General features: G+C 47.3%; 1 protein-coding gene across 3 annotated transcripts in view; it reads right to left on the minus strand.

Annotated features, from left to right (window-relative positions):
* The window catches only part of tenm1 (teneurin transmembrane protein 1), a 229,552-nt gene that overhangs the window by 34,020 nt on the left and 180,312 nt on the right, over positions 1-15,220 (minus strand). The window lies entirely within an intron of this gene.

Below are 15,220 nucleotides of genomic sequence, written 5' to 3' on the forward strand. Positions count from 1 at the left end.
GCACAGGAAAGTCAAGCTCCTGGTATCTTCGCATTTCTCTTTTCACTTTCATCCTTCAAACACTGATAGTGAAGCTGCCAAAATCTGCCTTCATGGATGAAAGCCAGAGCCAGTGTAGAACGTGTAAGAGAGCAAACACATCACTGGCCTGTCGCTTTAAACTGAAACAAACACTGAAGTCAGTCGGATGTTTGTGGTGGTGTGTATTTGCGTGTGTATGTTTAAAGGGCTGTGTTAATGGTGGAGAATGTGGAGAGAAAGATCCATTTATAACTGGAAACCTTCATCCACCCACACATCACACTCACAGGGTGATATGGGCGCGCACACACACACACACACAAGTCGCCTGAGGAGCAAGTCATTCTCCCGGCCCTCGCATGTCTCCAGGCTCAGTGGGTGTTAATGATAAGAAATGACACATTATAATGGCATCTAAATGATGCTAGAGGTTGTTGATGATGGCCAGCGGCGCCTTCTGGCAAAGAAACTGTGTCCGAGACTGACTAGTGACGGGAGGCGGATCACTGGTTTCACCTGGCCGCGACAGATTTCACCATAAGTAAAGGCAAGCATCAGCGAGGGACGACTTGTGGCTTCACTGCGTGCGACTGTTTGTTGGAGGGCGGCTGCCCGCGAGACCGAGCTGCCTGCTCTCATCATCGCGCTGCTAGCAAAACTGTTGCATGGGGTGTTGCAATTTCATGCATGTGTGAGGTGAGAAGAGCACAAACAGTTTGCGAGTCAGACTGGGAATGGAACATGAACAAGCATGTTGTTTGCATTACGCTGTATCATACGCTGGATCAGCATCTTGTGTGGATTTGAAGCCATGAAGTGGATGCAACACCATGGGAATTGTCATACACTTGATCCTAGAATGGGGTCAGTAGGGGCAACACCAGCTACACAGGGAAAAAGGCACATGACAAAGACTCTCAATTGACAGCCGTTATACTGCAAATGTTTCTGGAAGGCAACTGCAGTATCCAGGGCAAACAAACCCCCAGGTTGCCTCAAACTGGATTTAAACCTGTGAGCAACCTGAACCCCAAAACAATTCTGTCTTTCACGACAAACGACTGGAGATAATCCCAGCTACCAGGGGCAAGAGGTCCTGAACATGTGGACAGAAAACCCAGTGAGGCTTCATGAAACAGTGCCCTTATTTTAAGACCTCAGTGGGTGGTGCTCTTGGTTTAAAAAATGATGTGAGGTCTCACAGAAATCTCAAGATTTTAAAGAAGAGAGTGCCATCTAGTGGACAGTAAATTGAATACACCGTTTCATGAAGCCCCTTAAGCCACACATGTAGCATAAGAAGGAATATTAGAGTTCTTGCGAAAGACTTTTTTGAGACCGTGGGAGGAAAACAAAGTGCCTAGAGCAAACCCATGCAAGCTCAGGAGACCATAGAGAGCCCACATGGAAAGATTTCAGACTTCCAACCCTCTTCCTGCCACGCCGCAAAAAGCAATTCTGACTTTTCACCGCTAAATATGAGCAACCCAAGTTCTTTTGTATGCAATGAAGAGTTCTGAGCAACACAGAAAGGGCTTTCATTTTTGGAAAAGACAACAACAAGTCTATGTATAATCCAACCCGAGTTCATAAACATCTCAAAACGAATGAGTCGCTTTTGTGTCTTGTGTAAATTGAAACTGTGTTTTGGAGAAATTGCACAGTGGCTGTTGTTCTGTTTTGTTTCGCTGCTTCCATTGGTCTGGCCCTCTCTGCTTCACAGCGCCAGTCCGCCGCCCGGATGGGAGCTTATGTATTTATAATTCTCAGCCTGCGGAGCTGTTTTAATTGTGGCACGACTTCATGCAGCAGCCACTTCTGCTGTCGCTCGCTGTATTGACTGTTGCTAACAGCAGCTAATTTCCCCATCAAACATTCATTATCGATCAATACATCCAAATAAAATCATAAAAATGTGTGTGTCTGCTGTGTGATCAGAAATAATTCATGCCACTGGCGATTCATTATTCATCAGGTCCCCCAGAACAGACAGTGGCTGGCTCATTCAGTCTGAATCAGACACTGGAGCTGGTCTCATGATCCACCACATAAGTTTGTTCACACACCAACCCACGCTGGTTTCTTACTGAAGGTTCAGGCCGGTCTGGAGACACATGTGTGGTGAGGAGGGTTTCGCTATCGTGGCATGCCAATCTTGGTGTGTGATTTTCTGGTGTGACTTGGCAGTGATCGGCTTGTTTGATAGCAAAAGAGGGAGCAGGCAAAGAGGCGGCAGACAAACTCAATGATAAGAGCCACAGAAACGCTGTGCAGTAGAGAGAGCCGTGAAAGGCTGTGGGCTTTAGATCAGTGCCGGGGCTTCTACAGATTATGTCAGACTCTTTAGAACATCAAACAAACACAAGGAGGTCTATCAATGCCGTCTTTTTTTTTTTTTTTTTTTTTACCAATCGCACCATCTCTGCAACAAGACAATGATACGCTCGGCAAATCGGTAAAGTCAGGAGACGACTGATGTTAACAATCTGGCCGAGCTGAAAGAGCGGCGTGAGCGCGGACATCTGGCCACTGGGCACCAAAGGAGCTGCGGGTCGTAATGAAGCACAGCTGCATTTACTTTATCTCTATAATTCGGTACATTTTTCAAGCTGTCCAGAGGCATAATGTGGACAGCAGGTGGCAGTAAAGGTTTGAGTGCACTTGCACAACACAACTGTAAACAAAGAAGATGGTTGGTGTCAGAGTCCAAAGTTTATTACAACAACAAACTCCAAACCAACATGGCGACTGGAAGAAGCATTGATCATGTAGCTCTGGCACAAAAGAGGAAACGGAGGCAGCCCTGTAGGAGGCGCTGGTCGGTGAGGATGTGAAATATATGGCCACTGGAGGACGGAGACTTTCCACCATTGTTATGTCTTCTTCCTGTCTCATTAGAGCTATGTATCAGGTAGTAACAGCAACACTGCCGCCCATGGTTTCTGGTGGTACTTGGTCTGTATCTGTAAGGTTTGTGGAAAGGTGCAGAAATAGGGAGGAAATGAAGGCAGAGCACGGACAGAAGGCTCCGCCCATGTCCAGATCCGGGCATCATGTTGAGCATTAATGGGCCTAAACGCTGCCGCTCTCTTCCGTCAAACAATCGTTGAATCCAGATAATGATTCCAAACTCCGCCAAAATGAATATGTCTGTTCCAGAAAATTCTCATTTCCAGAAGATTGAAAGATGAATGCAGGCGATCAAATATGGCGGAGGCAACTCAACTTGACTCGAAAAGACGAGAGTTGGACAAGAGCAGACTTGACTTCACTCATTGCTTCTTTATCTAATTTGGCTGCTCGGGGGAGCCAGAGACTTCTATAGCCACTTCACTTCGTCCAGCATTATCAGAGGGATTCTAACACACACAAGTATCTACTGAAACATCCGGAGGTTTCTGGCCACATCACATCCTGATTGGCATCAAATCTCTGAAGAATGCCATACAAATGCAGAGGAAATACAATTATTTGTAAATGTATTAGTACAAAAATAGAGAAATATTTTGGGAAATAAATGTGGTAATCGGAGAATGTCGATTTTTATGCACTGAACAAATACAGTTCCTCATTAATCCCATAATATATATTCCCTTATATACCTATATTAATATATGTATTATTGAGGAGCTCCAGCAATTCTATCAATTTTGGACGAGCTTCGCTCAAGCTAAGCTCCGGGCTGTTCAGTAACTTCAGGCGAGTGAAGGACATCTACATCGCCTTCCAGGTGTCTCTCTCTCGCACACGTCAAGTGAGACTTACTTCTGAGCACACGTGCACTTGGTGTTAATGAAGTCCTTTTCCCTTCCAGCCCTTTAAAAGGCGCCGCCTTGGGAACCTCACGATTTCCCGGGAAGCACCTATCGAACAGCAGCTTTCCTCATTTCCAATCTGAAGTTGGACAGTCGGATAATTTGTCGGACATCTGTTACCAAACTTTGCTTGAGAGAGACATGATGCCTGAGTAATTGGGCCACGGTGAGACGACGTCCCCTGAGGGAAGCTGGTTTTCACCCGCCACTCTTTAATTCAACAACTCCCATTGGAAACCATGATGGTATCGAAATAGAAAAGACAAAACGGATCACATTCTCCGCAGTTAAATTGGATGGATGATGAAGACGTGTCGCTAGCAAGAGGCACAACGGCGACTCACAGGCGTCGCAGGCCATCTCCAGCAGCTGGCCCTCACCGACTTCAGGTTCAATCTCCCTGACAGGCAAAACTGTCTCTGCCAGCATCACTCTACTTATTCATCCCTCTGTTATTTAAAGAACTGCGACAGACCTGACCTGCTTGGGCACGGGTTCACCAAGGCTCGCCTTGTCCGATCTGCCTCCCCGCGAGACAAAGCTGGTATCTATTTATGTGTTTGGGCTTGAAATGTAATTTATTCCCCAGCAGTGGCATTGCTCCACTCCGCCTGTCACTTTGCCAGCCTCCTGGTGGAGGCTGACAGGCCGCTAGCCAGCGTTTCGCCCAGTTAAAGGGACCCGTGTGTCACAATTCCCATGATCACGCCGATGTTGTCAAGCTGACATACCTTTAACTAGACACCCCTGACTAATTCTCCGTCCCTTCCCTGGCCAGCGCGACGTGGAGGCTGCCAATCACAAACAGGCGTGTCGCCGCGCCGATCCGAGCCGACGTGGCCCCTTTGATGCACAGACTCAGCCTTTGGCCCCGAGCCTGCATCTCTTATTGACTCAGGGCTTCATTACACACACAGTGAGCTTCAGTAATCTCTCTGAAGCTTCCTTACACACTGCGACTACAAACAAGGTAGGTGTCAGCCCCTATAATGTTCTCCCCAATACATCACTTGAATAGAGGGCTTTTTTTTGCAGGTGGAGCCTTGCTTAAAGTCACTGTACATTTGCCTTAACCCAACCTGTTGAGCATATTTGCCATTGAAAATCTGTCAAAACAGGAAAATCCCCACCAGGACGTGGAGGAGGCCAAGAAGCTGTTGTACTCAGGGGAAACCTGATGTACCCCTGACACACTGCTACACAAAGATACTGTACGTTTTCAGTTCGTCTCAACTACAACCACTTGGAGTCAGTCGAAGAATGACGGAGGGATGGCAGCACCGCAAGGTACACAAACAAGACAGTATGGAGGAAGTTCTGAGCTTCTCGCCACTTATTTTCAGTGCAGGCAGAAACCAGACAAGCACTGACAGAACCTAGCAAATCCTCAAGAAACTCAAAGAAAGAACCCTTGACGTCATGGAAGGACGAACCCATATGTCAGGGTTAAAACCAGGAGAAGCCCACGGCTGCCTGGTGACCCTGTACTATGCTCCTGGGCCGTGGTTCTGCTGGGACTTTACCTATATATACATAATTTAAAGAGCCAGAATATTGCATCCAGCACGTAGCAGCTGTGGACAGATCATCCTGTCCAACCACATCAGCATCCACATCATCAAGCAGGAGAGTGAAGGCACCGCAGGAGAAGGTCGGTCTCACTGCCCCATTCAGAGATTCATGACATTTAAAATAAATTGTAGTTAATGTCATGAATGTTGGGCAGTTAAAGAGGTAACAGTGGTGTTTCAAATGAGTTCCACTCTTTTTCTTCTCTGAAGAAGCTAGAAATGCAGTTCACCCGCTTCCTGAGGCTTTTGTTTTGTTCTGTCACTTCCTGTTCTGGTTTTCCTCAGTTGTCATGACAGCGGCGTCTGAAACCTCATGCAGGGGCAAGTCGTGCGGAGATGAAGCCGTATGGTTTTAGAAGATTCTATCACTCAAACGCTGACCACATGAGGCTCCGATTATCCGCTACATACGGATTACTGACATCTATTGGACATTTAGCACTCAGAAGTCCCACGATGGAAGGAATCTCAACATGACTGTATATTTTTTGATGCAAGTCTGCAGCCAAGACGACACCTTCTTCTCCTGCGTTTGGCATTTCCTGTCAGGGGTCGGTTTCCCCTACCTGAGCTCATCCTCCCTAGTTGCAACCAAAATATCACCAGAAATGTAAAATACAGAAAAGGCTGTGGGGCACATTTTTATATAGCAAGTTGTTTTGTTAAAACCAACTGTCGTACATTAGACGGCAAGTGGAAACTTTACCAAAAAAACTGCTGGGATTTGTCCGAACTCTGGAATTGTGCACACCTTGTTCAGCTAGTGGAGTCGCACAAGCAGCACTCTCTGGGCCCAGTTTGTCTTGGGTCAGGTGGCACGGCCATTTTGACCAACATGCAGTACATACAGTATGTTCCGGGGCTCAGCTTCACCCACGACATCACCAACAGACACCAATCTGTGATGAACTGTGATGAAGTGGCGACCTTTCCAGGGTGTCCCCCGCCTCTCGCCCGGTGATGCTGAGATTGGCGGAGCTATCACAAAGCAGAATGGAAGCTGTATGTATGTACGCTCTCTGGTCTCCTTGGTGTCACAAGTAGGTTTGCATTCATGCTGTTATTTTACTATTAAACATTTTCAAGATGACACCAACTACAAGTAAGATCCGACTTACGACCTGCTGGACTTACGTCCACCCGGACTTACGACCATGGCCAGCAGGTGCTTATTTTTGTTTATTCAGTGTCTGGCACGGCAGCACGTAGCAGCCCGGCATCACGTACGACAGTTAGGGCAGTGTCTGTACGTCCAAACTGACTTACGAGCAGTTGGTCGGAACCGATCCCGGTCCTGTTACTTGTATTGAGTTGTAAATGAAATGGAGTCTGAGCAGATATTTCTGAGGACATGTCGATAACTATGCAGCAAAGATGTGCAACCGTACATCACAGCAAAACCTAATGGCCTTACGCAACACGGCTCTCTTAACACTCCTATGTGTGAGTGTGAAATCCCAGCGCAACACAGGGTCCATTATTGAATCAAAGAAAGTTCATTTTTTAATGACACGACTCCTTCAATTGAGCAGGAGAACGAGCCATTGGGCCATGTGAAGGTTAGGGATGTAAAATACATGCGGAGTCTCCTCTACGGTACGACAGATCCGCTCGCTGGGAAGCAGGGCCTTTGGGAAATCTCCGTAAAAGTCTAAAGAGAGTTCACGCGGCAGAGAACAGAAAACAGCTCTGGCACTGGCAGCACAATGGAGCTGGAGTGGTGTGATGTGAGACTGTCCTTAAGATTCCTGCTGCTCTGTCAGGAACACTTACATCATCCAGTGCAGACTCTGACGGAGACAAATTCAGCGGTAAACACAAAAACAGGATGTGGCCACATATCTCCGCTATTCCATCATGTAGAAAGCGCTCACCGACTTGACAAGTCCTCAACGTACCTGTTCTTCACGTGGCCATGCGCCGCCGGCAATATTCTCTGGAACGGCTCCCTGGCAAAACTTAGCATGGTGACTGCTGACTGACGCGAGCTCGTCGCGCAAACCGTCGTCTAATTATCATGGATATCGCGGCGACCCAGTGGCGCCTCTCTCTGTTTTGAATTATCATAGATTGTGCTGCTGTTTTGTCTTGCTGCGTGATTAATTCATGTGTATATCATTAATGCAGGAATGTCCAGGGGCAAAGACAAAAGCTCGGTCAATGCGAAAGCAAGCGCCAACTGCGCACACGTCGGCGCACCAACAGCATCACGGGGAGAGAAACACAGTTTGACTCATCAGATGCCCTTGTATTGAGAAGTACTCCTCTGTTTAAAGCAACAGCAACAACGATAGTTGACGCTCCGAGAGCGGAGCAGCCACAGGGCCATTTTAATATGCAGATGAGGCATGGGACTCATGCACGCAGTTCTCCCTCCGTTATCCAATTCAATCCCTCTGTTCACTCTTCTCTGCATTTCCCTCTATCAACACCAAATTATTTCCACCCCGGTTTATACTCTCTCTGGGTTCTCAACTACCTCTTTCTCCATTTAATCCGCCCTGTCTATTTCTCGCTCAGTTTCGGGAGAAGCAACAATCGCTAAATGCTTCGGGAGCCAGAGGTAGAATAACAATGGCATATTCATTCCAAAGTTACAACACGCAGCAGCTGGCAGAGAGGCTCCGCAGCCCTGGGAGATCTTAAAACTTCACCGCTGAAGCCAACAAACGCAGTTTGGGAAGGCGGAGGATTTGGGAAATGTGAAATATATGCTGCAGTGATTAGAGGCGAGCGGCTGCAAACATGCTTTGAGGAAACCGCAAACTCCAGCTCTGCAGTGAGGGAAGCAGCTGAGTGTTTGTGGAGTTAATGGTTTGTGCATGAGCTCGCTGACAGCGTTGGATCCCTGATCCTAACTGATGAGACAAACTGAGAAAAGCCTCTCTGCCTATTGACATGTTTGTTCTGGTGAATTCGGTAAATAAACCCAGCTTCCACGAGGGCGGATAAATGTTCCCCTGATGCGGCCCGTCAACGACGCGTCTTTCGAGCTGCGCAGGAATTATTCAACTGTTTACCACAATGATTTCAGAGGGCTGTGGAAGTCTGCTTTTTCCAAACACGTTATTTTCCTCAAGCTTTCCCATGCTGCATCTATATTTGGTCTAGTTTATCAAAACCTTGGGAAGAGAAGTCTAAAAAGGGAATATGCAACTCGTAAAACGCTGTGTAATATTATGATTGAACTGGGAATTCCTACTTACTAACGCCTTTAAATTAAGAAATTTAACGTGGATGACTGCTTATTTGCTTCCTGCTTTACTTTGACCGACCAAAACTGGGGTCTCTTTCATGCAACACAGGAGTGGCTCTCCTCCACTCTGCTAACTGGACGTATCGTGTTCTTCACTTGACGTTGTAGGACTCGACGTTTATGTTCCTATGTGCGACTGCGTCAATTGTGAAACAATTAACACTGCCAAGGAGGCCATGTGATCGCATTCAAAAGTCAAAAACAAGTTGATAATACCAGAAAAATAAATAAATTACATAAATCCATCATTTTATTGATTCGCTGTGTTTTACAAAGTCATGGGAAATTAGCTCCTTGGCCGGTCTGCATGGTGCCAGTGCATCACTAGTGCATGATGTGTAGTTTAAGACCTCTGACCTCCAGTGACTGTGGGGGGTCTGGTCAGATTGGTCAGTTCAGGTCAGTAGTTGACTTCGCATGATGGCCGTACGGTGAATCAAATTTTCTGCATCAAACTCAACTCGGGTTCAGTCAGACGTTTCATTAGGCTTTTGACACAGTTTTCTGGAGTTGACACTTTCAATGAGCTGTAGATAATACATTTATCACCCCAGACAGAGGCATGAAAACAGATGAATACGTTGCTCAATCTTGGATCACAAGTTTGGTCCCAACAGAGCGGAGTGGGATCACTGGCCAAGTTTGACGTGAGGCAACTGGTTTAAATGACAAACGCCACCTCAGACAGGTGTACGAAGGCCGGCTGCGCAGGTCCGTGAGGTGAACAGCATCACCCCATGTGAAGCGTATCTCCCTCCCGCTGCGTCTGTGTCTGCTCACCATGCTAATAACCGTGACCAGTTTAAACCCCATCGCTTCATTTGGTACCCCGGCCTTTCTGTCTGGACTCTGATGGTGCCTCCCAGCTGTGGAGCGGAGCGAGATGAGGATAAATGGGTTGTGCCCGTGTGTGTGTGTGTGTGTGTGTGTGACAGCGTGAGAGAGAGAGGATGAGATAGAAAGGAAAAAAGAAATAGACTGATAGAAACCAGAAAGGAAAAAAAGAAGAAGCAGAAAGAGGCCGGTGGGGCACTGTGGGAGAACTGTGGTGGCAGCATGTCAGCCTCAGATAAGGGCATTAGCCTGCCCCCTGTGGGTCAGAGAGAGACAGACTCACATGTGCATATGCACTTGCAAACACCTCTCTGTGGACGTGAGCTCCAACTGCGGAGAGACCTGACAAGACAAACCGCGTCTTCACGTTCGAACTGCGCAGCCACTGGCGTGCACGACTGCCCCGACACTACCACAATAGCTGTCCTCCAGAATGTGTAAATTCAAAACCCTGCTGGCTGTTGTGAACAGAAGGAGCGCGGAAATGTGAGCCAAGGCTGCGGGGTCCGGTGGGACAGACGCCTCTTTCATGTCAGACATGGGATCCATCCAAAATGGAGCAAGGCCTTTTATTTACCGAGCTAATTGACTGCTGAGGCCCATATGGAGCCAACGTTAAACAATGCGCCAGATCTTGTTTTGGAGTGAATGTGTGAAGGACACAGGATAATCCCGGCAGCTTACGCGACGAAAACTTGCTCCATATTGACCAGTCCCGGCTTCATCAGAATCCTGGATTACTATTGAACAACTGCCGGCCACGTTCGTGTGGCACGGCCGGCCTGAGCCGCCGCTGCGGAGGCGCAGCCATGATTTATGGATGACAATGACGGAGAGAATGGCATGGACGGCGAGGAGAAAAAAAAGCAGGAAGGCTCTAATTTGGAGCAGGGAGCTCACCAGAGGACACAAGACAAGATCAATGGCAGGGAATCACAGAGCGGCGCCATCAAAAAAGCAAAAGCACTGATATTTCTCTGTGAAGTCTACCACTCATTACCATTGGTAAGAGGGCGCCGGGAGGAGGGGGGGGTGTGGGCTGTGGCAGATGGATGACAGGGAACCAGGAGGCTCCAGGCAGAAGTCTCCAGAGTCTTTATAAGCTGGTTAGTCAATGCACAACGGCCACAGAAGAGCCTGTGAAGTGTAGTGAGTCAAAGAGTGTAAAATACCTGGCCATGAGTGAGCAGGCGGAGCTTGGGGACAGACCTTTTTGAAGGGAATAGATACAGAACATTACACAGCGCACAGGGAGAGCATAATAGTGGCCAGTTTGTCTGTCAGACCCTGGGCTCAAATCCAGCATAATTCTTTTGTTTTGTACTGGGAGGGAACACCAGCGATGCTCGAAGAATTGAGACACCGGGCAAAAATGGTCTCCCATTGTCCAGTGGCCCTTCTTATGTCACAGTTACACACAACATTGACCGCTATGTTGCATGTTTCTACCGGCTCTTGTCTGGGTGCCCACATGACACGTCCAGGTCAAATGACTATTCTCCCAAAGCTACTGTCGATGAAGGCATCGCTGGAGTCGCCAGAGGACATCTGTATCATGCAAGACCTACAAGTCACACACACCCGGGGGTAAAGCAGAGAGCTGGGGCTTCAACAAACTTATCACACAATCGGGAACAAAGATTTCGCCATGCGATGAGCAGGGTTAAAACAAGGTTCGCAGTCTGAGACAGTTCTGGCAGAGCAAACCCACATGAGTCACAATCAAGCTTCAGGCGGTTGGACGTACCAGCATTTGAGTCACCTGCCAATGGTTTCAGGGAGAGATCAAGATCCCATAACGCAGATCCAAAGTCAAGAGGGCAGGCAAGGAATAGATACTGAAGCAGTCGTACTGTGGCGACAGGACGAGGTTGGGTATGTGAGGACGCAATGATAAACAGAATGGGGAGGATGTGCGGAGAGGAGCGCGGCTGACAGCGAACCATGTCATGAGACGTGGAACCACATGGTCATGTCAGAGAACGAAGAAGTTTTCAAATGCAAGAGTGTTTAATGTTTTGGAAGCAATGCAGGTTCGTGCTCAGACGACCAGTAGTAGAAGGACATAAGGTTCGTAAGTCCTTGTGCTAGAGGCAAGTGACAAGAGTAGCAAAAGCAATACATCCTCGACACCCGGGGTAGGACCGGGCGACACGCCGAAATATCAGCGTGACTGAAATTTGCTACGATAACAACGTCATTGTGTGCTAAATTCGGCATTTGAATAAAAACACCGGCCAACCACCAGACCTGTTTCATGTTTGCAGCTGAGCGACAGCTGTAGCTGTAAACGTTTATTTACAGAGCAAAATCAAATCATAACTCGAGGCACTGTACACCATGGACGTGTGTCAGAAGCCACAAAGATATTGCTAATCGTGGTTAGCCGCACAATGCTAACTTTCTTTCTGGAACACCCCGGATTGACACAGCGAGGCACAATCGGCTCAAACCTAGTCGTGGATTTCAGGTTTGGCCCCTGGATAAACTACGTACTCTGATGCTTGACAGTTTAATACACGAGCAGGGCACCAAAAAACTAGAGTAGGTCTTCGGAGAGCCAGCCATGAGCGTGGGCAGAAGAGCTGACGGCTCCTGCGAAACCACTGACTTCAAACAGACGATTCCCAGCGATGAAAACACATCACAGAGATAAACACCGGAGCAATCATCTCATACGACATGCTGTAAAAATCTTCATACGTCTCCAAGACTTTTGAAGATTTAGACTGCATTCCCAATTTTACAATGGGTGAGCAGGCTGGAGAGGTGACCAGTAAGCCCTCTTTCCGCTCGGGGCAAAAGTGAAGCAATATTCGACAAGCGTGTTCCGTCGACGTATCGGCGGAACGAAGGGTCGCTGGGATTCACTGCGCTCTGCCATCATTAAAGACTGAGCCAGAGCAGCATCAGCGGTAGATGGAAGGGTGTGATGGGGAACAGCTGCGCTTTCCCCCCGCGCCGCCTCTGAAGAGGGTTTAATAATAAAGAGGTTAGATGGGGGATTTACAGTGGAGAACACGTTCAATTGACTTCAGTAACTGTCATGACTGTTCAGAAGTGGCTTGCTTTCAGGAGAGCCACATTTAGGTCAGAAAGCAGCTCGATGAATCAGAGACATCAGCCACACTGGAGCATGTTTCATGATTACAGAGCCGTGCCTCTCTAATATTCATTCCAGAGTTGATTATAGAAGAGTTAACGCTCCTGTCTCCTTCACCCCAAGAGCATGGGCCACTGTTCGGGAGCGGTATAGCCTCATGCTAGCAGTACCTAGAGCGTGTCCCTCTGGAAACTGCCACTGTTGGTTCCCCTCCCAGAAAGACATAAAGAAGACATCCTGTTCATCCATGAGCCGCAGCGGTTTATAAGTCGCGCAGTGGTGCTGTCTCTGATGTAGAAATGCATGAGGGTCACTTCTCAACTAGTTTGGAAAAGGGGCTCCAGCATGGTGACAGGCTCATGAAAAAAACTGGGCAATGTTATCTTTTATTGGCATTAAAGCGCTGGCTATGCGCTTTTTTTGCCCACATGTCCCAACTTCCGCCACACACTTCTCGTCCCCGGTCCTCCAGGAGATCAGCTCGGTGGGTGACCAGGCTCGATGTTTTGGCAGCATGACACCCCTCTATCATGTACTGTCTGCAAATAGTGTTTTTCTCTTTCTTCTTTTGTTTTTATTTTGTAAACTGGCCGTGTGCACTTAACGACTTTTTTCCTGCCTGAATGATCCTCCCAACTCCAACTTGACCGACGCTGCAGCGCAGTCCGGAAACAAATATCTAACCCAGTGCTACTTCAGGGAGTGCAGGGAGTCCTCGCACTGGCTTGCTTTAATTCTATGTTGCCTCACTGCATCCAGATGTGTGAGCCATGGCCAAGTCACAAAATCCACTGGTGGCACCACACAAGTAGCATGACACCATTCCTGTGAATTCATATTCATTCTTTAACAAATGCGTGTGGTAATAAAGCAGCACTCAGAGACACCACTACTGTAATTTCCCCAGTGAGTAATGGAAAGCGCAATTATGAATATGGTTCTTAATTATTGTTCTTTGGGCAGTGTGTTATCCTAATGAACTATTGTACCAAAAAAAACAGTGGGGCTGGAGCATGGAAGTGAAATGTCAATACACCGCGTTCTGTCCAGACATGACACGACTTTTGGAAAGACATTAGCAAGCACACAAACGTCATCATGTAAATTGATGAACGGATTGATTTGAGTTTGCAGAGGTCAAGTACTCCTCAAATGCATGACATTTCCACTGAGCAGTCTCAATGAAGGAGCCCGTGTTTGTCGTCTGTCCATCCGGACAGGGTGTGATGAAGTCATCTTTTAGTGACAAGTCATCTCCGCTTCAAATGAAAATGTCAGAACGGTGAGTTCCAGCCAGAGAACAGTCGCTAAATTCAATAACTACCCAGCTGAAATGATCACAACAGACAACGGCAATTGCGAAAATTGACTGACTGAAGAGTCGAAAATGGTGTGTGTCCATTTATCAATTTATAAATGAGGAGGGAAAGTGGCGGCAGCGTCCTAGTGGCCGAGCACTATTGTTCCAGAACACAGTGGGGTGATGGAACATGTGGGGCGCTATCTAAATGTCACGGCACTTCCAAGCCCTTCCGATGAGAGTGCCGTTTTTAAAATGATGAAAAGATCCTGGATCATTATCTCCTCCAGTGAAGCTCGATTAGATAAAGTTCGCGCTGGATTTAGAAAACTGACATCCATGAGCGGTTCAAACTTTCCTTTAATTGAGACACTTATTACACTGAACTGAATGTTTAAACGATAAGTATGAAAGTGATGGGAAAGTGATGTTTGGGAGAAGAGGTGTGTGTTTTTTTCACAGTTGAATTGACAACAACAGATAAACCAAAGACTGAACTTCACCTCTCTGGCTTGTTTCTGCAGTGAAGCCCAGTGAATCATAGCTGCAGCTACGTGACGATGCATCAAAACAATGGCTGATAAGGTTTAGGGTCCAATCGTGGAAGTGGACGACCTTCAGAGGTGTCAAGTCGAGTGCAGAATTATGACTATGAGAATCAAATATTGGTGGCTGAAGTTCATGAATCTTGAGTCAGAAGCTTGCAGGAGCCAGTGGCCATGGATCTCAGTCTTGTTATTTGGACCCAACTTACATGTCCTATGATTCCCTTCTAACTGTGGTGGTCATAAATAACCATCCTTTTTTTTTTTCAATGATTAGCTTGGCGCTAATTGGCGGTGGTTAAATCTCCATCATCAACCACCATTCCCCTCGTCGAAGCTGCCAAACACACCAAATTAACGGCCGTAAATCACAGACGAAAGTGGGCCGTAAGATATGGGGCGTGTTTGGGCCCATGACTGGCTGCTATCTGGGCTGCAGTCCCTATCAGATGGACGTGCTTGGAAAACCTTGAAAGCAAGACATCCAGATTTGATTCTAAACCAACAACAATAGCTGCGTGGTGAAGCGCCGGCTCCGTTCCAAGTCTCCGCCGTTTGACGCAGATCTTATTTTTGCGAGTGCCACCATCATCTGTCTGAGCAAATGTGCTTCGGCTCCTTGTAAAAGTCATGTTCTTTTAATGCAGGCCAGGAATTTGTCAGAAAATAGAGCCTGCCAGTTTTCTAATCTTATTTTTCTCTGAGATAAAGGAGACCGCAGCTGTTTGGCAGACACCAAAGCCCTACTATTTTGGAAGTCATTATGCAGCAGTAT

This window comes from Synchiropus splendidus, chromosome 11 (genome assembly GCF_027744825.2).
Source record: "Synchiropus splendidus isolate RoL2022-P1 chromosome 11, RoL_Sspl_1.0, whole genome shotgun sequence".
Taxonomy (NCBI): domain Eukaryota; kingdom Metazoa; phylum Chordata; class Actinopteri; order Syngnathiformes; family Callionymidae; genus Synchiropus; species Synchiropus splendidus.